Below are 27,408 nucleotides of genomic sequence, written 5' to 3' on the forward strand. Positions count from 1 at the left end.
CGCACCTATGCTTGATTTTTCGCCCATCGGTGCAGAAAGACTTAGCGGGTGCAAAACAAGACATCTGTCTACTTTGTCTGTCTGTCTGTCTGACCACGGAGAGTGGAATGTAAACATCGCGGTTAAAGACTTAGCGAAGGGGCTGTGTGATTACCGAGGCAAGCGGCAGCACGATCGCTGCGCTCCGTAAAAAAGTGAAAATATTTCCTTTCCTCTTGGTGATTATCAATTAAATTTGTTTGAAAAATGTTTATTTTTCGCCTACAAAACCTATATAATTCCAATGAATTTCGGCTCCGATGTTGACGAGAATAAAACAGCGGACAATGTAAGGATATACTCCAAAAGCCTGGAATTTTAAGATAAGTACTTTTCTTTCATCTAAACTAAATCAAATTTCTATAAATAAGTGCCTTTAAATCAATAAATCTTAATTTTTCATCAGTTTAAAGCATTAAAAAATACTTGAAATTTCCATTGCTTGTGGCTTCCTTTGTGTATCAACTCCAAACAGACGCCAGCGTTATCAGTTCACGTCTGTCAACACTTACAAAGCCCTTAAGGAATCTCGAGAGAGGGAAAATTTGGGGATGAGAGGGATAATTTGGGCATCGCGCTATTTCTCTCTCGGATCTTCTGGATTCTCTTTTCTTTTTAGATCGCTTGAATATAGTTTCGCCTTTAAATAATATTATACCTCACCGATTTTTTCTCATACTGTTCTTTGCTATCTGTTAAATGTCCATATGTAAGGGATGGTTTATTCTTCACCGCCTTAAATGAATTTTTAGAACTATGAGCTTATATAAATAACAGTGTGCCTCATTGTGTTATATTAACATTATTTAACTAGTAATAAATTATGATAGTAAAATAATTAATCTTGTAATAAATTATGATAGTTAAATTAATAAATACTGTTTAATTTGTGTTTTTAATACATATACTCAGTAATTTACACACACACACACACACACATATATATATATATTATTTTATTTATTTATTTATTTTTTGGGTGTATGCGGTTGTGGTCTTGTATTGTATATGGTTCTATGTTGTTAGTCTGCTGCTGCTTTTTGAAAAATGTATGAAAATGTTGAGAATGAAAGTAGCATAAGTTACTTTGGTTAAATTAATATATACTTTTGTTTGATGACCTTTGTTGATATCTCAGGATGCAAGCGTACATATTACTTTATATTCCATGCTAAATACCTTGATACGAAGCATTTTAACACCGTCAATATTTGTTTTTTCCCCAGTACCACATCTATTCACCATTACCAAACACACTCACTAGACAAACACACCTATGAGACACTATTTATTGTAAATGAAGACAGTTTCTTCTCCTTTTAACTACACTCATGGACACAATCGTATTTTAGGATATTTTCTACTTCTTTTCCTTTTCTTTGTATAGGCCCTTTTTTTCCCCCTCTATTATTTTTGGGCCATTTATTTTAAATTTTATTTTGTCCCATCTTTTCTTCCTGGCCTTTTGAACTCGTACAAGATGTACGAAGTTCCCTTTTACTCTCCTCAAATACGAAATTGCCCCTCTTTCTATATACCTTTCCTTCGCACCTATGCTTGATTTTTCGCCCATCGGTGCAGAAAGAATTAGCGGGTGCAAAACAAGACATCTCTCTACTTTGTCTGTCTGTCTGTCTGACCACGGAGATCGGAGATCATCATTCGTTAAGTGGTGTTCGGCCCGAGGGCCTTTACCACTACATGTTTATCAATCCCCTAAGGACCTGTAAAAGTTCGTTAAATTCCATAAACTGGAAAAGTCCTGTGCACTTGTTATAAAAGTGCAAAGTCTTCAGTAGTGAAGAAGTTGATCAGGGGTGGCGACTTATGTCTGACCACGGGGAGTGGAATGTAAACATCGCGGTTAAAGACTTAGCAAAGGGGCTGTGTGATTACCGAGGCAAGCGGCAGCACGATCGCTGCGCTCCGTAAAAAAGTGAAAATTTTTCCTTTCCTCTTGGTGATTATCAATTAAATTTCTTTGAAAAATGTTTATTTTTCACCTACAAAACCTATATCATTCCAATGAATTTCGGCTCCGATGTTGACGAGAATAAAACAGCGGACAATGTAACGATATACTCCAAAAGCCTGGAATTTTAAGATAAGTACTTTTCTTTCATCTAAACTAAATCAAATTTCTATAAATAAGTGCCTTTAAATCAATAAATCTTAATTTTTCATCAGTTTAAAGCATTAAAAAATACTTGAAATTGCCACTGCTTGTGGCTTCCTTTGTGTATCAACTCCAAACAGACGCCAGCGTTATCAGTTCACGTCTGTCAACACTTACAAAGCCCTTAAGGAATCTCGAGAGAGGGAAAATTTGGGGATGAGAGGGATAATTTGGGCATCGCGCTATTTCCCTCTCGGATCTTCTGCATTCTCTTTTCTTTCTAGATCGCTTGAATATAGTTTCGCCTTTAAATAATATTATACCTCACCGATTTTTTCTCATACTGTTCTTTGCTATCTGTTAAATGTCCATATGTAAGGGATGGTTTATTCTTCACCGCCTTAAATGAATTTTTAGAACTATGAGCTTATATAAATAACAGTGTGCCTCATTGTGTTATATTAACATTATTTAACTAGTAATAAATTATGATAATAAAATAATTAATCTTGTAATAAATTATGATAGTTAAATTAATAAATACTGTTTAATTTGTGTTTTTAATACATATACTCAGTAATTTACACACACACACATATATATGAAATGTAATTTAATCAATTAATTTAAAAATATCATTACAGATTAGGGCTCTACCAATATTGAAGCTGACATGCTTTCTAGACATCCTGTTTCACAGCACCTCCAACATTATGTACATTTACTTGATAGAAGTGAAATAATCCAACAACAAAAAACTGAATGACAACTCTAATGATTGTATGGACTCATACACAAACTCTGAATGGCATGCCCTAAGATATTAACTTACAAATTCAGTTATGTTACTATTTCCTATTGCCGCGTAGCTAACCAGCAATATGTTATTAGTGCTTTATTTGTTCTGCACTTAGTTACTATATAGTTACTATAATTTCATTAATCATTTATTATATTTTATATACTGTATTAATTATATTCAAATATTTTATGTCATATTTTATGTAAACATTTTGTGTGCCTTGAGGTAAATCCAATCAGTTTTCCTACTCACTTAATTTCCTAATAACTAAATTTTCTGCTCTCACTATCTGGATTGTCTTGGGTCGACGGCCGCGACTGCAAGCCTTTTCAGATGGGGGATAATCTGTAATGATATTTTTAAATTAATTGATTAAATTAAATTCTAATAATATTGCTTAATAATGTGATGGCGATTCTCTACCTAAATTGCATCCCTGTTTAATTTTTAAATTAGTACAATCAGTACTCAACTCAAATAATTTGCATTCGTAAAGTACTAAAATTACATAATTCAAATTATTATCAAGAACAAACAAGGTAATTTGTTTACTAATCCGTCCAATTTTCATTTGTATACAACATATTTTGTTGAAGATTATTTTTCCTTTAGTTTGGGTTACTGAAAATGATCTAACTCTTTGTACTTTTAAACGTAATTGTCTAGCTGTTTTGGAAGAAATTATTGATATGGTGGCACCACTGTCTACAACACACTCTAGACGTTTCTTATTGGACAAATATCCCGACACCTTTAATAGTCAACTACTGTGAGGGGTTTCTGGGGTTGGTTCTATTGCAAGGGGCGTAACATTAGGTGTATCAGACCTCTCCCTTCTGAAAGGACAAACCTGAAACCAGTGAAAAGCATTTGGGATTCCGTTCCGGGTGCAAAGTCTACAGGGACTAGGTGGCAATGGCAATCTATTTTGAGAATTATAATTATGATGGCTTGTAAATCCTGGACCACTGAACCGATTATAAAAATTACTTGGTCTCTGAAAACATTGGAAATTGTTGGGTCTAGGAGAATCTTGTCTCACAATAGCTGAAATTCTACTTCTATTAAATCGATTGTAATCTTGGGGACTGTTCTCAATCGGAGTAACAAATCTGGGAGGTGCACTTTTGATTTGTTGATTTTCGCTAATCTTAATAAGCTTATGGACATGAGTAAGCCAAGAGATGGGGTCAGAGGGTGCGTTGATCGTCATTAAGGATTTTAATTCTGTAGGAAGGCCATCCGTCAGACCCTCCAAGATCATTTCATGAGTTAGATTTAATTTTTTACCAATATCTAATTTTTTGCGAAAATATTGCGTTATGTCCTCTTTATGATTGTACTTGTAATTGGCAAAATCACCAAACGTAGTTAAAGTGGGGTCGAAAAAATTTTCCTTTAAAATTTGGACTAATTCCACATATTTAGTAATTTTATGGCAGTTTTTGACGTATACGCTAAGTGCATTACCTTTTAGATATCGAGCTACATTATTAAGCTTCCACGTTTCATCTTTATCTAAATGAGTTTTGTTAAAGTACTCAAGCCATGAATTTATATCCATATCATTCTGCGCGTCAAAGGGAATTATACTTGTTTCAGGTTCAGCGCTAGCTGCCCTTAATGAATCATCAGGATCAGAGATGTTTTCATTAGCCATTATTCTCTTAATAATACTTTCATAAATAAAACTAACTCAAAAATAATACTCTTTAAATTTTCCCAAAACAATATTAAAACCAAAATACATCCTTTAAATACCAAATTTAAAATACATTTATACCAAAATAATACTTTTTAAAATTTTCAAAATAAAAACACTATTATTAAATCAGTAATTATAATTCAATAGTAATAATATCAGTTGCATCGCCAATCTTTTTACTAATTGCTTCTGTTTGACTTATTGTGACGAGAATACGAGTGATGAAATCGACACGAAAATACACATTTTTGTGCACTCTTGATTAGATTTTTGCAAAACACGATCAATCACCACACAAGCACAAAGCTCTCGAGAGCAACACAGAACGGCGTAGACGTAGGGAAAGATTTCCATCCTCAGAAGTAGGTCAACGGTAAGAGCACATTTGATGAACGACGAACTTTCGATGGAAACACAAATCACACATCACAGGGGGCAGAAGGATGCTTCCCTGGACGTAAAATAATCTGCAGAATACCAGAATACAGGTAACAGAAGGATGATTCTCTTGAAGCAAGAACGCCTAGCGAAAAATGTAGAAACATAGAAGTCGCACAGCGGGAAATTCATCTAAAGTGCGTAACTTTTATCCGTATAATCCTTGGGGTATCTTCTTTTTTAGATAATCCCTTTGAAGGTGGTATCCTACCGGCTTTCTGAAATGTAATTTCTCATACATTATTTGTTTTGTGCAGCCGGGGCAACAGGAATGAGACAAATTTTGGAATATAAAGTGGTAGGTTTATTTTAGCATCCATCTCACAAGCGTTCTCCTCGTACCTCGAGCAGAAGCCCAATTTATACATATGTGTACGTCACGAAGCTCCTCCAATCAGCGATATTAATTGAAATCACGAGGTGACGCTATCTTCTCATCAGGAGTGTTCTTAAGTACTTTATGTATTATGACAGATTTATGAGTTTGGCGATTTGGCGGGCGCCAACAGGTTAATATATTTTATACTAAAGAAAGGATTTCGCCAAAATTTAGGAGCAGGGATGCAATTTATGTAGAGAATCGCCATCACATTATTAAGCAATATTATTAGAATTTAATTTAATCAATTAATTTAAAAATATCATTACATATATATATATATTATTTTATTTATTTATTTATTTTTTTTGGGTGTATGCGGTTGTGGTCTTGTATTGTATATGGTTCTATGTTGTTAGTCTGCTGCTGCATTTTGAAAAATGTATGAAAATGTTGAGAATGAAAGTAGCATAAGTTACTTTGGTTAAATTAATATATACTTTTGTTTCATGACCTTTGTTGATATCTCAGGATGCAAGCGTACATATTACTTTATATTCCATGCTAAATACCTTGATACGAAGCATTTTAACACCGTCAATATTTGTTTTTTCCCCAGTAACACATCTATTCACCATTACCAAACACACTCGTTACACAAACACACCTGTGAGACACTATTTATTGTAAATGAAGACAGTTTCTTCTCCTTTTAACTACACTCATGGACAAAATCGTGTTTTAGGATATTTTCTACTTCTTTTCCTTTTCTTTGTATAGGCCCCCTTTTTTTCCCTCTATTATTTTTGGGCCATTTATTTTAAATTTTATTTTGTCCCATCTTTTCTTCCTGGCCTTTTGAACTCGTACAAGATGTACGAAGTTCCCTTTTACTCTCCTCAAATACGAAATTGCCCCTCTTTCTATATACCTTTCCTTCGCACCTATGCTTGATTTTTCGCCCATCGGTGCAGAAAGACTTAGCGGGTGCAAAACAAGACATCTGTCTACTTTGTCTGTCTGTCTGTCTGACCACGGGGAGTGGAATGTAAACATCGCGGTTAAAGACTTAGCAAAGGGGCTGTGTGATTACCGAGGCAAGCGGCAGCACGATCGCTGCGCTCCGTAAAAAAGTGAAAATTTTTCCTTTCCTCTTGGTGATCATCAATTAAATTTCTTTGAAAAATGTTTATTTTTCACCTACAACACCTATATCATTCCAATGTATTTCGGCTCCGATGTTGACGAGAATAAAACAGCGGACAATGTAAGGATATACTCCAAAAGCCTGGAATTTTAAGATAAGTACTTTTCTTTCCTCTAAACTAAATCAAATTTCTTTAAATAAGTGCATTTAAATCAATAAATCTTAATTTTTCATCAGTTTAAAGCATTAAAAAATACTTGAAATTTCCATTGCTTGTGGCTTCCTTGGTGTATCAACTCCAAACAGACGCCAGCGTTATCAGTTCACGTCTGTCAACACTTACAAAGCCCTTAAGGAATCTCGAGAGAGGGAAAATTTGTTGATGAGAGGGATAATTTGGGCATCGCACTATTTCCCTCTCGGATCTTCTGGATTCTCATTTCTTTCTAAATCGCTTGAATATAGTTTCGCCTTTAAATAATATTATACCTCACCGATTTTTTCTCATACTGTTCTTTGCTATTTGTTAAATGTCCATATGTAAGGGATGGTTTATTCTTCACCGCCTTAAATGAATTCTTAGAACTATGAGCTTATATAAATAACAGTGTGCCTCATTGTGTTATACTAACATTATTTAACTAGTAATAAATTATGATAGTAAAATAATTAATCTTGTAATAAATTATGATAGTTAAATTAATAAATACTGTTTAATTTGTGTTTTAATACATATACTCAGTAATTTACTCACACACACATTTATATATATATATATATATATATATATATATATAATATTTTATTTATTTATTTATTTTTTTGGGTGTATGCGGTTGTGGTCTTGTATTGTATATGGTTCTATGTTGTTAGTCTGCTGCTGCTTTTTGAAAAATGTATGAAAATTTTGAGAATGAAAGTAGCATAAGTTACTTTGGTTAAATTAATATATACTTTTGTTTGATGACCTTTGTTGATATCTCAGGATCCAAGCGTACATATTACTTTATATTCAATGCTAAATACCTTGATACGAAGCATTTTAACACCGTCAATATTTGTTTTTTCCCCAGTAACACATCTATTCACCATTACCAAACACACTCACTACACAAACACACCTGTGAGACATTATTTATTCTAAATGAAGACAGTTTCTTCTCCTTTTAACTACACTCATGGACACAATCGTATTTTAGGATATTTTCTACTTCTTTTCCTTTTCTTTGTATAGGCCCTTTTTTTTCCCTCTATTATTTTTGGGCCATTTATTTTAAATTTTATTTTGTCCCATCTTTTCTTCCTGTCCTTTTGAACTCGTACAAGATGTACGAAGTTCCCTTTTACTCTCCTCAAATACGAAATTGCCCCTCTTTCTATATACCTTTCCTTCGCACCTATGCTTGATTTTTCGCCCATCGGTGCAGAAAGAATTAGCGGGTGCAAAACAAGACATGTGTCTACTTTGTCTGTCTGTCTGTCTGTCTGTCTGACCACGGAGATAGGAGATCATCATTCGTTAAGTGGTGTTCGACCCGAGGGCCTTTACCACTACATGTTTATCAATCCCCTAAGGACCTGTAAAAGTTCGTTAAATTTCATAAACTGGAAAAGTCCTGTGCACTTGTAATAAAAGTGCAAAGTCTTTAGTAGTGAAGAAGTTGATCAGGGGTGGCGACTTATGTCTGACCACGGGGAGTGGAATGTAAATATCGCGGTTAAAGACTTAGCAAAGGGGCTGTGTGATTACCGAGGCAAGCGGCAGCACGATCGCTGCGCTCCGTAAAAAAGTGAAAATTTTTCCTTTCCTCTTGGTGATTATCAATTAAATTTCTTTGAAAAATGTTTATTTTTCACCTACAAAACCTATATCATTGCAATGAATTTCGGCTCCGATGTTGACGAGAATAAAACAGCGGACAATGTAAGGATATACTCCAAAAGCCTGGAATTTTAAGATAAGTACTTTTCTTTCATCTAAACTAAATCAAATTTCTTTAAATAAGTGCATTTAAATCAATAAATATTAATTTTTCATCAGTTTAAAGCATTAAAATATACTTGAAATTTCCATTGCTTGTGGCTTCCTTTGTGTATCAACTCCAAACAGACGCCAGCGTTATCAGTTCACGTCTGTCAACACTTACAAAGCCCTTAAGGAATCTCGAGAGAGGGAAAATTTGGGGATGAGAGGGATAATTTGGGCATCGCGCTATTTCCCTCTCGGATCTTCTGGATTCTCATTTCTTTCTAGATCGCTTGAATATAGTTTCGCCTTTAAATATTATACCTCACCGATTTTTTCTCATACTGTTCTTTGCTATCTGTTAAATGTCCATATGTAAGGGATGGTTTATTCTTCACCGCCTTAAATGAATTTTTAGAACTATGAACTTATATAAATAACAGTGTGCCTCATTGTGTTATATTAACATTATTTAAATAGTAATAAATTATGATAGTAAAATAATTAATCTTGTAATAAATTATGATAGTTAAATTAATAAATACTGTTTAATTTGTGTTTTTAATACATATACTCAGTAATTTACACACACACACACACACATATATAAATATATATTATTTTATTTATTTTTTTGGGTGTATGCGGTTGTGGTCTTGTATTGTATATGGTTCTATGTTGTTAGTCTGCTGCTGCTTTTTGAAAAATGTATGAAAATTTTGAGAATGAAAGTAGCATAAGTTACTTTGGTTAAATTAATATATACTTTTGTTTGATGACCTTTGTTGATATCTCAGGATGCAAGCGTACATATTACTTTATATTCCATGCTAAATACCTTGATACGAAGCATTTTAACACCGTCAATATTTGTTTTTTCCCCAGTAACACATCTATTCACCATTACCAAACACACTCACTACACAAACACACCTGTGAGACACTATTTATTGTAAATGAAGACAGTTTCTTCTCCTTTTAACTACACTCATGGACACAATCGTATTTTAGGATATTTTCTACTTCCTTTCCTTTTCTTTGTATAGGCCCTTTTTTTCCCCTCTATTATTTTTGGGCCATTTATTTTAAATTTTATTTTGTCCCATCTTTTCTTCCTGTCCTTTTGAACTCGTACAAGATGTACGAAGTTCCCTTTTACTCTCCTCAAATACGAAATTGCCCCTCTTTCTATATACCTTTCCTTCGCCCCTATGCTTGATTTTTCGCCCATCGGTGCAGAAAGACTTAGCGGGTGCAAAACAAGACATCTGTCTACTTTGTCTGTCTGTCTGTCTGACCACGGGGAGTCTGCGATCAACGAGGCAAGCGGCAGCACGATCGCTGCGCTCCGTAAAAATGTGAAAATATTTCCTTTCCTCTTGGTGATTATCAATTAAATTTCTTTGAAAAATGTTTTTTTTCCCTACAACACCTATATCATTCCAATGAATTTCGGCTCCGATGTTGACGAGAATAAAACAGCGGACAATGTAAGGATATACTCCAAAAGCCTGGAAATTTAAGATAAGTACTTTTCTTTCCTCTAAACTAAATCAAATTTCTTTAAATAAGTGCATTTAAATCAATAAATCTTAATTTTTCTTCAGTTTAAAGCATTAAAAAATACTTGAAATTTCCATTGCTTGTGGCTTCCTTTGTGTATCAACTCCAAACAGACGCCAGCGTTATCAGTTCACGTCTGTCAACACTTACAAAGCCCTTAAGGAATCTCGAGAGAGGGAAAATTTGGGGATGAGAGGGATAATTTGGGCATCGCGCTATTTCCCTCTCGGATCTTCTGGATTCTCATTTCTTTCTAAATCGCTTGAATATAGTTTCGCCTTTAAATAATATTATACCTCACCGATTTTTTCTCATACTGTTCTTTGCTATTTGTTAAATGTCCATATGTAAGGGATGGTTTATTCTTCACCGCCTTAAATGAATTCTTAGAACTATGAGCTTATATAAATAACAGTGTGCCTCATTGTGTTATACTAACATTATTTAACTAGTAATAAATTATGATAGTAAAATAATTAATCTCGTAATAAATTATGATAGTTAAATTAAGAAATACTGTTTAATTTGTGTTTTTAATACATATACTCAGTAATTTACTCCCACACACATTTATATCTATATCTATATATATATATATATATATATATATTATTTTATTTATTTATTTATTTTTTGGGTGTATGCGGTTGTGGTCTTGTATTGTATATGGTTCTATGTTGTTAGTCTGCTGCTGCTTTTTGAAAAATGTATGAAAATGTTGAGAATGAAAGTAGCATAAGTTACTTTGGTTAAATTAATATATACTTTTGTTTGATGACCTTTGTTGATATCTCTGGATCCAAGCGTACATATTACTTTATATTCAACGCTAAATACCTTGATACGAAGCATTTTAACACCTTCAATATTTGTTTTTTCCCCAGTAACACATCTATTCACCATTACCAAACACACTCACTACACAAACACACCTGTGAGACACTATTTATTCTAAATGAAGACAGTTTCTTCTCCTTTTAACTACACTCATGGACACAATCGTATTTTAGGATATTTTCTACTTCTTTTCCTTTTCTTTGTATAGGCCCTTTTTTTCCCCTCTATTATTTTTGGGCCATTTATTTTAAATTTTATTTTGTCCCATCTTTTCTTCCTGTACTTTTGAACTCGTACAAGATGTACGAAGTTCCCTTTTACTCTCCTCAAATACGAAATTGCCCCTCTTTCTATATACCTTTCCTTCGCACCTATGCTTGATTTTTCGCCCATCGGTGCAGAAAGACTTAGCGGGTGCAAAACAAGACATCTGTCTACTTTGTCTGTCTGTCTGTCTGACCACGGGGAGTGGAATGTAAACATCGCGGTTAAAGACTTAGCAAAGGGGCTGTGTGATTACCGAGGCAAGCGGCAGCACAATTGCTGCGCTCCGTAAAAAAGTGAAAATTTTTCCTTTCCTCTTGGTGATCATCAATTAAATTTCTTTGAAAAATGTTTATTTTTCACCTACAACACCTATATCATTCCAATGTATTTCGGCTCCGATGTTGACGAGAATAAAACAGCGGACAATGTAAGGATATACTCCAAAAGCCTGGAAATTTAAGATAAGTACTTTTCTTTCCTCTAAACTAAATCAAATTTCTTTAAATAAGTGCATTTACATCAATAAATCTTAATTTTTCATCAGTTTAAAGCATTAAAAAATACTTGAAATTTCCATTGCTTGTGGCTTCCTTGGTGTATCAACTCCAAACAGACGCCAGCGTTATCAGTTCACGTCTGTCAACACTTACAAAGCCCTTAAGGAATCTCGAGAGAGGGAAAATTTGGGGATGAGAGGGATAATTTGGGCATCGCGCTATTTCCCTCTCGGATCTTCTGGATTCTCATTTCTTTCTAAATCGCTTGAATATAGTTTCGCCTTTAAATATTATACCTCACCGATTTTTTCTCATACTGTTCTTTGCTATCTGTTAAATGTCCATATGTAAGGGATGGTTTATTCTTCACCGCCTTAAATGAATTTTTAGAACTATGAGCTTATATAAATAACAGTGTGCCTCATTGTGTTATATTAACATTATTTAAATAGTAATAAATTATGATAATAAAATAATTAATCTTGTAATAAATTATGATAGTTAAATTAATAAATACTGTTTAATTTGTGTTTTTAATACATATACTCAGTAATTTACACACACACACACACACATATATATATATATATTATTTTATTTATTTTTTTGGGTGTATGCGGTTGTGGTCTTGTATTGTATATGGTTCTATGTTGTTAGTCTGCTGCTGCTTTTTGAAAAATGTATGAAAATGTTGAGAATGAAAGTAGCATAAGTTACTTTGGTTAAATTAATATATACTTTTGTTTGATGACCTTTGTTGATATCTCAGGATGCAAGCGTACATATTACTTTATATTCCATGCTAAATACCTTGATACGAAGCATTTTGACACCGTCAATATTTGTTTTTTCCCTAGTAACACATCTATTCACCATTACCAAACACACTCACTACACAAACACACCTGTGAGACACTATTTATTGTAAATGAAGACAGTTTCTTCTCCTTTTAACTACACTCATGGACACAATCGTATTTTAGGATATTTTCTACTTCCTTTCCTTTTCTTTGTATAGGCCCTTTTTTTCCCCTCTATTATTTTTGGCCATTTATTTTAAATTTTATTTTGTCCCATCTTTTCTTCCTGTCCTTTTGAACTCGAACAAGATGTACGAAGTTCCCTTTTACTCTCCTCAAATACGAAATTGCCCCTCTTTCTATATACCTTTCCTTCGCACCTATGCTTGATTTTTCGCCCATCGGTGCAGAAAGACTTAGCGGGTGCAAAACAAGACATCTGTCTACTTTGTCTGTCTGTCTGTCTGACCACGGGGAGTCTGCGATCAACGAGGCAAGCGGCAGCACGATCGCTGCGCTCCGTAAAAAAGTGAAAATATTTCCTTTCCTCTTGGTGATTATCAATTAAATTTCTTTGAAAAATGCTTTTTTTCCCTACAACACCTGTATCATTCCAATGAATTTCGGCTCCGATGTTGACGAGAATAAAACAGCGGACAATGTAAGGATATACTCCAAAAGCCTGGAATTTTAAGATAAGTACTTTTCTTTCATCTAAACTAAATCAAATTTCTTTAAATAAGTGCATTTAAATCAATAAATCTTAATTTTTCATCAGTTTAAAGCATTAAAAAATACTTGAAATTTCCATTGCTTGTGGCTTCCTTTGTGTATCAACTCCAAACAGACGCCAGCGTTATCAGTTCACGTCTGTCAACACTTACAAAGCCCTTAAGGAATCTCGAGAGAGGGAAAATTTGGGGATGAGAGGGATAATTTGGGCATCGCGCTATTTCCCTCTCGGATCTTCTGGATTCTCATTTCTTTCTAGATCGCTTGAATATAGTTTCGCCTTTAAATATTATACCTCACCCATTTTTTCTCATACTGTTCTTCGCTATCTGTTAAATGTCCATATGTAAGGGATGGTTTATTCTTCACCGCCTTAAATGAATTTTTAGAACTATGAGCTTATATAAATAACAGTGTGCCTCATTGTGTTATATTAACATTATTTAAATAGTAATAAATTATGATAGTAAAATAATTAATCTTGTAATAAATTATGATAGTTAAATTAATAAATACTGTTTAATTTGTGTTTTTAATACATATACTCAGTAATTTACACACACACACACACATATATATATATATATATATATATTATTTTATTTATTTTTTTGGGTGTATGCGGTTGTGGTCTTGTATTGTATATGGTTCTATGTTGTTAGTCTGCTGCTGCTTTTTGAAAAATGTATGAAAATGTTGAGAATGAAAGTAGCATAAGTTACTTTGGTTAAATTAATATATACTTTTGTTTGATGACCTTTGTTGATATCTCAGGATGCAAGCGTACATATTACTTTATATTCCATGCTAAATACCTTGATACGAAGCATTTTAACACCGTCAATATTTGTTTTTTCCCCAGTAACACATCTATTCACCATTACCAAACACACTCACTACACAAACACACCTGTGAGACACTATTTATTGTAAATGAAGACAGTTTCTTCTCCTTTTAACTACACTCATGGACACAATCGTATTTTAGGATATTTTCTACTTCCTTTCCTTTTCTTTGTATAGGCCCTTTTTTTTCCCCTCTATTATTTTTGGCCATTTATTTTAAATTTTATTTTGTCCCATCTTTTCTTCCTGTCCTTTTGAACTCGAACAAGATGTACGAAGTTCCCTTTTACTCTCCTCAAATACGAAATTGCCCCTCTTTCTATATACCTTTCCTTCGCACCTATGCTTGATTTTTCGCCCATCGGTGCAGAAAGACTTAGCGGGTGCAAAACAAGACATCTGTCTACTTTGTCTGTCTGTCTGTCTGACCACGGGGAGTCTGCGATCACCGAGGCAAGCGGCAGCACGATCGCTGCGCTCCGTAAAAAAGTGAAAATATTTCCTTTTCTCTTGGTGATTATCAATTAAATTTCTTTGAAAAATGTTTTTTCCCTACAACACCTATATCATTCCAATGAATTTCGGCTCCGATGTTGACGAGAATAAAACAGCGGACAATGTAAGGATATACTCCAAAAGCCTGGAATTTTAAGATAAGTACTTTTCTTTCCTCTAAACTAAATCAAATTTCTTTAAATAAGTGCATTTAAATCAATAAATCTTAATTTTTCATCAGTTTAAAGCATTAAAAAATACTTGAAATTTCCATTGCTTGTGGCTTCCTTTGTGTATCAACTCCAAACAGACGCCAGCGTTATCAGTTCACGTCTGTCAACACTTACAAAGCCCTTAAGGAATCTCGAGAGAGGGAAAATTTGGGGATGAGAGGGATAATTTGGGCATCGCGCTATTTCCCTCTCGGATCTTCTGAATTCTCATTTCTTTCTAAATCGCTTGAATATAGTCTCGCCTTTAAATAATATTATACCTCACCGATTTTTTCTCATACTGTTCTTTGCTATTTGTTAAATGTCCATATGTAAGGGATGGTTTATTCTTCACCGCCTTAAATGAATTCTTAGAACTATGAGCTTATATAAATAACAGTGTGCCTCATTGTGTTATACTAACATTATTTAACTAGTAATAAATTATGATACTAAAATAATTAATCTTGTAATAAATTATGATAGTTAAATTAATAAATACTGTTTAATTTGTGTTTTTAATACATATACTCAGTAATTTACACACACACACACACACACACATATATATATATATATATTATTTTATTTATTTTTTTGGGTGTATGCGGTTGTGGTCTTGTATTGTATATGGTTCTATGTTGTTAGTCTGCTGCTGCTTTTTGAAAAATGTATGAAAATGTTGAGAATGAAAGTAGCATAAGTTACTTTGGTTAAATTAATATATACTTTTGTTTGATGACCTTTGTTGATATCTCAGGATGCAAGCGTACATATTACTTTATATTCCATGCTAAATACCTTGATACGAAGCATTTTAACACCGTCAATATTTGTTTTTTCCCCAGTAACACATCTATTCACCATTACCAAACACACTCACTACACAAACACACCTGTGAGACACTATTTATTGTAAATGAAGACAGTTTCTTCTCCTTTTAACTACACTCATGGACACAATCGTATTTTAGGATATTTTCTACTTCCTTTCCTTTTCTTTGTATAGGCCCTTTTTTTTCTCCCTCTATTATTTTTGGGCCATTTATTTTAAATTTTATTTTGTCCCATCTTTTCTTCCTGTCCTTTTGAACTCGTACAAGATGTACGAAGTTCCGTTTTACTCTCCTCAAATACGAAATTGCCCCTCTTTCTATATACCTTTCCTTCGCACCTATGCTTGATTTTTCGCCCATCGGTGCAGAAAGACTTAGCGGGTGCAAAACAAGACATCTGTCTACTTTGTCTGTCTGTCTGTCTGACCACGGGGAGTCTGCGATCACCGAGGCAAGCGGCAGCACGATCGCTGCGCTCCGTAAAAAAGTGAAAATATTTCCTTTTCTCTTGGTGATTATCAATTAAATTTCTTTGAAAAATGTTTTTTTTCCCTACAACACCTATATCATTCCAATGAATTTCGGCTCCGATGTTGACGAGAATAAAACAGCGGACAATGTAACGATATACTCCAAAAGCCTGGAATTTTAAGATAAGTACTTTTCTTTCCTCTAAACTAAATCAAATTTCTTTAAATAAGTGCATTTAAATCAATAAATCTTAATTTTTCATCAGTTTAAAGCATTAAAAAATACTTGAAATTTCCATTGCTTGTGGCTTCCTTTGTTTATCAACTCCAAACAGACGCCAGCGTTATCAGTTCACGTCTGTCAACACTTACAAAGCCCTTAAGGAATCTCGAGAGAGGGAAAATTTGGGGATGAAAGGGATAATTTGGCCATCGCGCTATTTCCCTCTCGGATCTTCTGAATTCTCATTTCTTTCTAAATCGCTTGAATATAGTCTCGCCTTTAAATAATATTATACCTCACCGATTTTTTCTCATACTGTTCTTTGCTATTTGTTAAATGTCCATATGTAAGGGATGGTTTATTCTTCACCGCCTTAAATGAATTCTTAGAACTATGAGCTTATATAAATAACAGTGTGCCTCATTGTGTTATACCAACATTATTTAACTAGTAATAAATTATGATACTAAAATAATTAATCTTGTAATAAATTATGATAGTTAAATTAATAAATACTGTTTAATTTGTGTTTTTAATACATATACTCAGTAATTTACTCACACACCCATTTATATATATATATATATATATATAATATTTTATTTATTTATTTATTTTTTTGGGTGTATGCGGTTGTGGTCTTGTATTTTATATGGTTCTATGTTGTTAGTCTGCTGCAGCTTTTTGAAAAATGTATGAAAATGTTGAGAATGAAAGTAGCGTAAGTTACTTTGGTTAAATTAATATATACTTTTGTTTGATGATCTTTGTCGATATCTCAGGATGCAAGCGTACATATTACTTTATATTCCATGCTAAATACCTTGATACGAAGCATTTTAACACCGTCAATATTTGTTTTTTCCCCAGTAACACATCTATTCACCATTACCAAACACACTCACTACACAAACACACCTGTGAGACACTATTTATTGTAAATGAAGACAGTTTCTTCTCCTTTTAACTACACTCATGGACACAATCGTATTTGAGGATATTTTCTACTTCCTTTCCTTTTCTTTGTATAGGCCCTTTTTTTTCTCCCTCTATTATTTCTGGGCCATTTATTTTAAATTTTATTTTGTCCCATCTATTCTTCCTGGCCTTTTGAACTCGTACAAGATGTACGAAGTTCCCTTTTACTCTCCTCAAATGCGAAATTGCCCCTCTTTCTATATACCTTTCCTTCGCACCTATGCTTGATTTTTCGCCCATCGGTGCAGAAAGATTTAGCGGGTGCAAAACAAGACATCTGTCTACTTTGTCTGTCTGTCTGTCTGACCACGGGGAGTCTGCGATCAACGAGGCAAGCGGCAGCACGATCGCTGCGCTCCGTAAAAAAGTGAAAATATTTCCTTTCCTCTTGGTGATTATCAATTAAATTTCTTTGAAAAATGTTTTTTTCCCTACAACACCTATATCATTCCAATGAATTTCGGCTCCGATGTTGACGAGAATAAAACAGCGGACAATGTAAGGATATACTCCAAAAGCCTGGAATTTTAAGATAAGTACTTTTCTTTCCTCTAAACTAAATCAAATTTCTTTAAATAAGTGCATTTAAATCAATAAATCTTAATTTTTCATCAGTTTAAAGCATTAAAAAATACTTGAAATTTCCATTGCTTGTGGCTTCCTTTGTGTATCAACTCCAAACAGACGCCAGCGTTATCAGTTCACGTCTGTCAACACTTACAAAGCCCTTAAGGAATCTCGAGAGAGGGAAAATTTGGGGATGAGAGGGATAATTTGGGCATCGCGCTATTTCCCTCTCGGATCTTCTGGATTCTCATTTCTTTCTAAATCGCTTGAATATAGTTTCGCCTTTAAATAATATTATACCTCACCGATTTTTTCTCATACTGTTCTTTGCTATTTGTTAAATGTCCATATGTAAGGGATGGTTTATTCTTCACCGCCTTAAATGAATTCTTAGAACTATGAGCTTATATAAATAACAGTGTGCCTCATTGTGTTATACTAACATTATTTAACTAGTAATAAATTATGATAGTAAAATAATTAATCTTGTAATAAATTATGATAGTTAAATTAATAAATACTGTTTAATTTGTGTTTTTAATACATATACTCAGTAATTTACTCACACACACATTTATATATATATATATATATATATAATATTTTATTTATTTATTTATTTTTTTGGGTGTATGCGGTTGTGGTCTTGTATTGTATATGGTTCTATGTTGTTAGTCTGCTGCTGCTTTTTGAAAAATGTATGAAAATGTTGAGAATGAAAGTAGCATAAGTTACTTTGGTTAAATTAATATATACTTTTGTTTGATGACCTTTGTTGATATCTCAGGATGCAAGCGTACATATTACTTTATATTCCATGCTAAATACCTTGATACGAAGCATTTTAACACCGTCAATATTTGTTTTTTCCCCAGTAACACATCTATTCACCATTACCAAACACACTCACTACACAAACACACCTGTGAGACACTATTTATTGTAAATGAAGACAGTTTCTTCTCCTTTTAACTACACTCATGGACACAATCGTATTTTAGGATATTTTCTACTTCCTTTCCTTTTCTTTGTATAGGCCCTTTTTTTTCTCCCTCTATTATTTCTGGGCCATTTATTTTAAATTTTATTTTGTCCCATCTTTTCTTCCTGTCCTTTTGAACTCGTACAAGATGTACGAAGTTCCCTTTTACTCTCCTCAAATACGAAATTGCCCCTCTTTCTATATACCTTTCCTTCGCACCTATGCTTGATTTTTCGCCCATCGGTGCAGAAAGATTTAGCGGGTGCAAAACAAGACATCTGTCTACTTTGTCTGTCTGTCTGTCTGACCACGGGGAGTCTGCGATCAACGAGGCAAGCGGCAGCACGATCGCTGCGCTCCGTAAAAAAGTGAAAATTTTTCCTTTCCTCTTGGTGATTATCAATTAAATTTCTTTGAAAAATGTTTATTTTTCACCTACAAAACCTATATCATTCCAATGAATTTCGGCTCCGATGTTGACGAGAATAAAACAGCGGACAATGTAAGGATATACTCCAAGAGGCTGGAATTTTAAGATAAGTACTTTTCTTTCATCTAAACTAAATCAAATTTCTATAAATAAGTGCCTTTAAATCAATAAATCTTAATTTTTCATCAGTTTAAAGCATTAAAAAATACTTGAAATTGCCACTGCTTGTGGCTTCCTTTGTGTATCAACTCCAAACAGACGCCAGCGTTATCAGTTCACGTCTGTCAACACTTACAAAGCCCTTAAGGAATCTCGAGAGAGGGAAAATTTGGGGATGAGAGGGATAATTTGGGCATCGCGCTATTTCCCTCTCGGATCTTCTGGATTCTCTTTTCTTTTTAGATCGCTTGAATATAGTTTCGCCTTTAAATAATATTATACCTCATCGATTTTTTCTCATACTTTTCTTTGCTATCTGTTAAATGTCCATATGTAAGGGATGGTTTATTCTTCACCGCCTTAAATGAAATTTTAGAACTATGAGCTTATATAAATAACAGTGTGCCTCATTGTGTTATATTAACATTATTTAACTAGTAATAAATTATGATAGTAAAATAATTAATCTTGTAATAAATTATGATAGTTAAATTAATAAATACTGTTTAATTTGTGTTTTTAATACATATACTCAGTAATTTACACACATATATATATTTATATATATATATATATTTATTTATTTATTTATTTATTTTTTTGGGTGTATGCGGTTGTGGTCTTGTATTGTATATGGTTCTATGTTGTTAGTCTGCTGCTGCTTTTTGAAAAATGTATGAAAATGTTGAGAATGAAAGTAGCATAAGTTACTTTGGTTAAATTAATATATACTTTTGTTTGATGACCTTTGTTGATATCTCAGGATGCAAGCGTACATATTACTTTATATTCCATGCTAAATACCTTGATACGAAGCATTTTAACACCGTCAATATTTGTTTTTTCCCCAGTAACACATCTATTCACCATTACCAAACACACTCACTACACAAACACACCTGTGAGACACTATTTATTGTAAATGAAGATAGTTTCTTCTCCTTTTAACTACACTCATGGACACAATCGTATTTTAGGATATTTTCTACTTCTTTTCCTTTTCTTTGTATAGGCCCCTCTTTGGTTTTCCCCTCTATTATTTTTGGGCCATTTATTTTAAATTTTATTTTGTCCCATCTATTCTTCCTGGCCTTTTGAACTCGTACAAGATGTACGAAGTTCCCTTTTACTCTCCTCAAATACGAAATTGCCCCTCTTTCTATATACCTTTCCTTCGCACCTATGCTTGATTTTTCGCCCATCGGTGCAGAAAGACTTAGCGGGTGCAAAACAAGACATCTGTCTACTTTGTCTGTCTGTCTGTCTGTCTGACCACGGGGAGTGGAATGTAAACATCACGGTTAAAGACTTAGCAAAGGGGCTGTGTGATTACCGAGGCAAGCGGCAGCACGATCGCTGCGCTCCGTAAAAAAGTGAAAATTTTTCCTTTCCTCTTGGTGATTATCAATTAAATTTCTTTGAAAAATGCTTATTTTTCACCTACAAAACCTATATCATTCCAATGAATTTCGGCTCCGATGTTGACGAGAATAAAACAGCGGACAATGTAAGGATATACTCCAAAAGGCTGGAATTTTAAGATAAGTACTTTTCTTTCATCTAAACTAAATCAAATTTCTATAAATAAGTGCCTTTAAATCAATAAATCTGAATTCTTCCTCAGTTTAAAGCATTAAAAAATACTTGAAATTGCCACTGCTTGTGGCTTCCTTTGTGTATCAACTCCAAACAGACGCCAGCGTTATCAGTTCACGTCTGTCAACACTTACAAAGCCCTTAAGGAATCTCGAGAGAGGGAAAATTTGGGGATGAGAGGGATAATTTGGGCATCGCGCTATTTCCCTTTTGGATCTTCTGGATTCTCTTTTCTTTTTAGATCGCTTGAATATAGTTTCGCCTTTAAATAATATTATACCTCACCGATTTTTTCTCATACTGTTCTTTGCTATCTGTTAAATGTCCATATGTAAGGGATGGTTTATTCTTCACCGCCTTAAATGAATTTTTAGAACTATGAGCTTATATAAATAACAGTGTGCCTCATTGTGTTATATTAACATTATTTAACTAGTAATAAATTATGATAGTAAAATAATTAATCTTGTAATAAATTATGATAGTTAAATTAATAAATACTGTTTAATTTGTGTTTTTAATACATATACTCAGTAATTTACACACACACACACACATATATATATATATATATATATTATTTTATTTATTTATTTATTTATTTGGGTGTATGCGGTTGTGGTCTTGTATTGTATATGGTTCTATGTTGTTAGTCTGCTGCTGCTTTTTGAAAAATGTATGAAAATGTTGAGAATGAAAGTAGCATAAGTTACTTTGGTTAAATTAATATATACTTTTGTTTGATGACCTTTGTTGATATCTCAGGATGAAAGCGTACATATTACTTTATATTCCATGCTAAATACCTTGATACGAAGCATTTTAACACCGTCAATATTTGTTTTTTCCACAGTAACACATCTATTCACCATTACCAAACACACTCACTACACAAACACACCTGTGAGACACTATTTATTGTAAATGAAGACAGTTTCTTCTCCTTTTAACTACACTCATGGACACAATCGTATTTTAGGATATTTTCTACTTCTTTTCCTTTTCTTTGTATAGGCCCCTCTTTGGTTTTCCCCTCTATTATTTTTGGGCCATTTATTTTAAATTTTATTTTGTCCCATCTTTTCTTCCTGGCCTTTTGAACTCGTACAAGACGTACGAAGGTCCCTTTTACTCTCCTCAAATACGAAATTGCCCCTCTTTCTATATACCTTTCCTTCGCACCTATGCTTGATTTTTCGCCCATCGGTGCAGAAAGACTTAGCGGGTGCAAAACAAGACATCTGTCTACTTTGTCTGTCTGTCTGTCTGACCACGGGGAGTGGAATGTAAACATCGCGGTTAAAGACTTAGCAAAGTATCTGTGTGATTACCGAGGCAAGCGGCAGCACGATCGCTGCGCTCCGTAAAAAAGTTAAAATTTTTCCTTTCCTCTTGGTGATTATCAATTAAATTTCTTTGAAAAATGTTTATTTTTCACCTACAAAACCTATATCATTCCAATGAATTTCGGCTCCGATGTTGACGAGAATAAAACAGCGGACAATGTAAGGATATACTCCAAAAGCCTGGAATTTTAAGATAAGTACTTTTCTTTCATCTAAACTAAATCAAATTTCTTTAAATAAGTGCCTTTAAATCAATAAATCTTAATTTTTCATCAGTTTAAAGCATTAAAAAATACTTGAAATTGAAACTGCTTGTGGCTTCCTTTGTGTATCAACTCCAAACAGACGCCAGCGTTATCAGTTCACGTCTGTCAACACTTACAAAGCCCTTAAGGAATTTCGCGAGAGGGAAAATTTGGGGATGAGAGGGATAATTTGGCTCGGATCTTCTGGATTCTCTTTTCTTTCTAGATCGCTTGAATATAGTTTCGCCTTTAAATAATATTATACCTCACCGATTTTTTCTCATACTGTTCTTTGCTATCTGTTAAATATCCATATGTAAGGGATGGTTTATTCTTCACCGCCTTAAATGAATTTTTAGAACTATGAGCTTATATAAATAACAGTGTGCCTCATTGTGTTATATTAACATTATTTAACTAGTAATAAATTATGATACTAAAATAATTAATCTTGTAATAAATTATGATAGTTAAATTAATAAATACTGTTTAATTTGTGTTTTTAATACATATACTCAGTAATTTACACACACACACACACACACACACACACATATATATATATATATATATATATTATTTTATTTATTTATTTTTTTTTTGTGTGTATGCGGTTGTGGTCTTGTATTGTATATGGTTCTATGTTGTTAGTCTGCTGCAGCTTTTTGAAAAATGTATGAAAATGTTGAGAATGAAAGTAGCATAAGTTACTTTGGTTAAATTAATATATACTTTTGTTTGATGACCTTTGTTGATATCTCAGGATGCAAGCGTACATATTACTTTATATTCCATGCTAAATACCTTGATACGAAGCATTTTAACATCGTCAATATTTGTTTTTTCCCCAGTAACAAATCTACAGCCTCCTTACTTTTATATCTTGCTAGTTTAACTCATATTGAAATCGCTAAATGTCATTCCACTAGATGACAAACTTGAAAATTTAACGCCATGCCTGCTACAGGTAAACCCAAAAAACAATTTCTATGAAAAACATTTAACTGTATTTACATGATTACATGCGGTACTTGACATATTAAATATATAGGACAGACTAAAAACAATCTTAACTTTCGAATCAATAACCATAGAGCTCAAATCAAAAAATTCAACGCACAAAAAAATAACATTAAAATAAGTACACCATCACAACTTAATACAGCAGAATTAGAACACTTTAAACACCATGACTTCAACTCTATTCAACTTCAGATACTAGATATAATACCCAATCACAAAACACGAATTTTTCAGGAATCTCTCTATATACTAAAACAACGTTAACTTTATCCATATGGACTTAACACTTATGTACATAGTCATAGAGATACTTCTAAGAAGTCTATTTTCAGCCAATTTAAACTCTACAGCATCAAAACGCAGAGAGGAAAAAGAGGATGCAAAATAAAAAATAATGCGAGATTTTTATCCACTTTGGATACACTTGCATTGAAAAAACAATTGAAATGTTTTTTTGACTCAGACTGTTTTCCCAAGAAACTTCTCAACTGGTTACACTCCTGTACTAATAAATTCCTTATCAAACTAAAAAAATTCATTCAAGAAAGCTACGACGACATACAAATCATTAAAGACATGATTCTTGATTTTAGTCTTTTCAGACTCTCTAATAGTCTCACTCAACGCAAAATTTATTTTAAAGTCAATTTTCTGCATCCGCAGTTTGACAATATTCATTTCTCAAGAATCATCAGAGATTGTAAAGATTACTTCCCCGCAGTTGACACTATACCAATGATTGCATTTAAATATCAAAGGACCTTAAGCAACTTGCTTACTAACCACCATGAAATAGATGAAACTGCAGAATGACATTGTAAGACACCAATTTACAGCAATTACGTAGATTCTCATCACCAGCACATAATTACTGGCAACCTGAATATCATACAAAACCATCAACTAAAAACACTAATGAGTTATGGTACAAAATTTAGACCAGTCAGAAACATGACTACAAATTACTGTTACAAGACTTTCGAAAACAACATCAACGAATTTATAGTTAAAGCAAGCTATCAACTGAATTTTCCCATAGATACCTTCTTAAAATGGAAAGCTAAAATTCTTCAACGCATATCCACAGAAATCAGTCACCTCAAATTTAAAAGTACACTGAACTGGTCGCAACTTACATCTGATATTAGTAAATTAAAACAGCTTTTTACTATTACAAAAATAGATAAAGCAACTAATAACTTTAGCATTATATGAAAACAATTCTACACTGAGATTATTCATAAAGAACTTCTCAACGCAACTACTTATCAATCAGCCAACCTTACAGAAACATCTATAATAAACAGGATTAAAACTTTTCATAAGAAACTCAATATTACTTTCAATGCAAACTACAACAGATTTACTAATCTTTATGCGATTCCCAAATTCCATAAAACACCATTAAAATTTAGATTTATAGCTAATGGAACTAATAATTACAAGAAAAATATAGACTATTATTTTTCAATTCAGCTTAATAAAATCTGTAAATTTATTTTCAATGATTGTAACACTAATCATAACTATTGCTGGATCATTCATAATAACACTCCTGTCATTAATACCATTCATACCATTAACATCCAAAACATTAACTGCTATGATTTTGAAAATTTATATACCTCACTTCCTCTAGAAGAAATCTATACCAGTCTACTTGATCTACCAAAACTTTTCCCTAATATACTCAATATCATGACTCTTGACAAATGGAAAACCTACCTAAAATGCACACTTTTTCATAACTACATCAAGTTTCAAAATCAACTTTTTAAACAAGTCAGAGGATTGCCAATGGGCTTACATTCCAGCACCTCGATCTGTAATATCTTTTTATTTGTCAAAGAATTTAACTTCCAAAAAAATCTACAACCACAAGAGTTAAATTACTACAAACACACCTACAGATTTATTGATGACCTTATTATAATTAATAATTTTGGTAAAATTGAAAACTCCGACATTTATCCGAATTGTCTTAAACTTAATAAAACTAATAATTCACAAAATAGCATAGACATTTTAGATCTTCAAATCATTAACTACAAAAAAATTTTACTTTTTGACAAAACAAGAAACTTCAATTTCAATACTAACAAATTAATAAATTGGAACTCCAACATATCCAAAAAAGTAATTAACAATACTATAATTAATCAAATACAACGAATTAAAACTATATGCACAGATACAATAGATTTACAACGCGAAATTTTGATCCTTATCAAAATTCTCAAAAATAATCTAATTCCCTTTCAATTTATCAACCATTGCCTTAAAAGAGCAGGCGTTAAATACTCACTCTAAATCATTTAACTGATAGGGATATGATAATTTATTCCTAAACCTGAGAAGGCGGTATAAGTTGGATGACTGTCAGTTGAAAGATTTGTATATAGTGTAATTACTCAATTGTATATATTGTAAAAAGCTAATTGTCTTCAGACATATACTGTTACTATACTGTTACTAAAAAAATGGGCCTATTTCCTGCCTTTAGACTGTCTACTAGCTCTTGGATAGCGAAAATGCCTTTTTCCTTTCTTAAATTCTTAATCATTGCGACACGACAATTAGCCAGAAATTAATTAATTTCCATTCACTAGTATTTTTAAAAAAATCTTAACAGACGGTCTCTCTCAGATAAGAACTCCACAAAATACATCCCTCAAGAATTCCAAGTCCCACCCACTACCATAAATTTCTTCACCCAAGTCTTGCCGACTGATATAATTCAAAGCCCCTACTGCCGCTAAGAATTTTCGGACACCCTACACTTCTGAGTCAGACACGAAGAGAACACACTGCCAACTCCCCAATAGAAAGAATGTAAGTTACTTAATACCTTTCTGGCCTTTATATCTTCATGTACATTCACTGATCTTATTTATATTATTTTCTATTTTATTTTTATATTATTTTTATGTTCTCTTTGAATTGTTTTTGCAAAGTTTGCATTATTTATCTTTTTATAATCTTCTATGTTTATTTCAACTTTACTTTGATTTCGATTTCATAATGACAATTTCCAATGTTTAATTTCTACAAATAATGTAGTACTCAAATACATAAAGATGATAGTGTCGGGGACGATTACTCGAGTTTTACAAGATTTCTCTACAGTAATTGATTTTTACTCCAAATTGAATTGACTAAAATGCTTCATGAGAATCAGTTCTTTGAGTAACAACTATTCGCGGAAATATTTGGCCTGACTAGAATTGCCGGTTTGGCTTTAATTTATAACTGGAGTAAAGACGAAACACTTTCATATTCACGTATTTCTATCAATTATTGATCATTGAACGGGAGTTGGTTTGTTCCCCTTGAAAAGTCAACTAATTTCCGATCAATGACAATAATTACATGTTTTAATTTTTACTTTTACAATTGTAATATTATTCTTCGTGATGATTTAACTCCAGTCCCCGTTAAAACATTATTAACATTTTGCTTTCAAATTACTTCAAAACATCTTTCAAAATATAACTTACCAGTATGGATGCACACTTTTAAAATAATTCTACTTTAATTAAACTTAGGAGATAATATAATCAATTAATCAATACGGTTTAGGAAATAAATTATTATTAACTAACTTTGCAGCAATTGCGCAAGTAATAATAACTTGTATTCGCACTAAATGGATTTAAGTTCATACAACATTTGATATGCTAAATAGCAGCTATTAGCGCTATTTATCTCTTACCTAATGTACCCACTTTATATATTATTTCCAACCTTTTTAAGTTTTAAAGTTCTTATACAA

The sequence above is a fragment of the Stegodyphus dumicola genome, chromosome X2 (assembly GCF_044657685.1).
Source record: "Stegodyphus dumicola isolate Sdum_Otavi_A_Nest chromosome X2, ASM4465768v1".
Classification (NCBI taxonomy): domain Eukaryota; kingdom Metazoa; phylum Arthropoda; class Arachnida; order Araneae; family Eresidae; genus Stegodyphus; species Stegodyphus dumicola.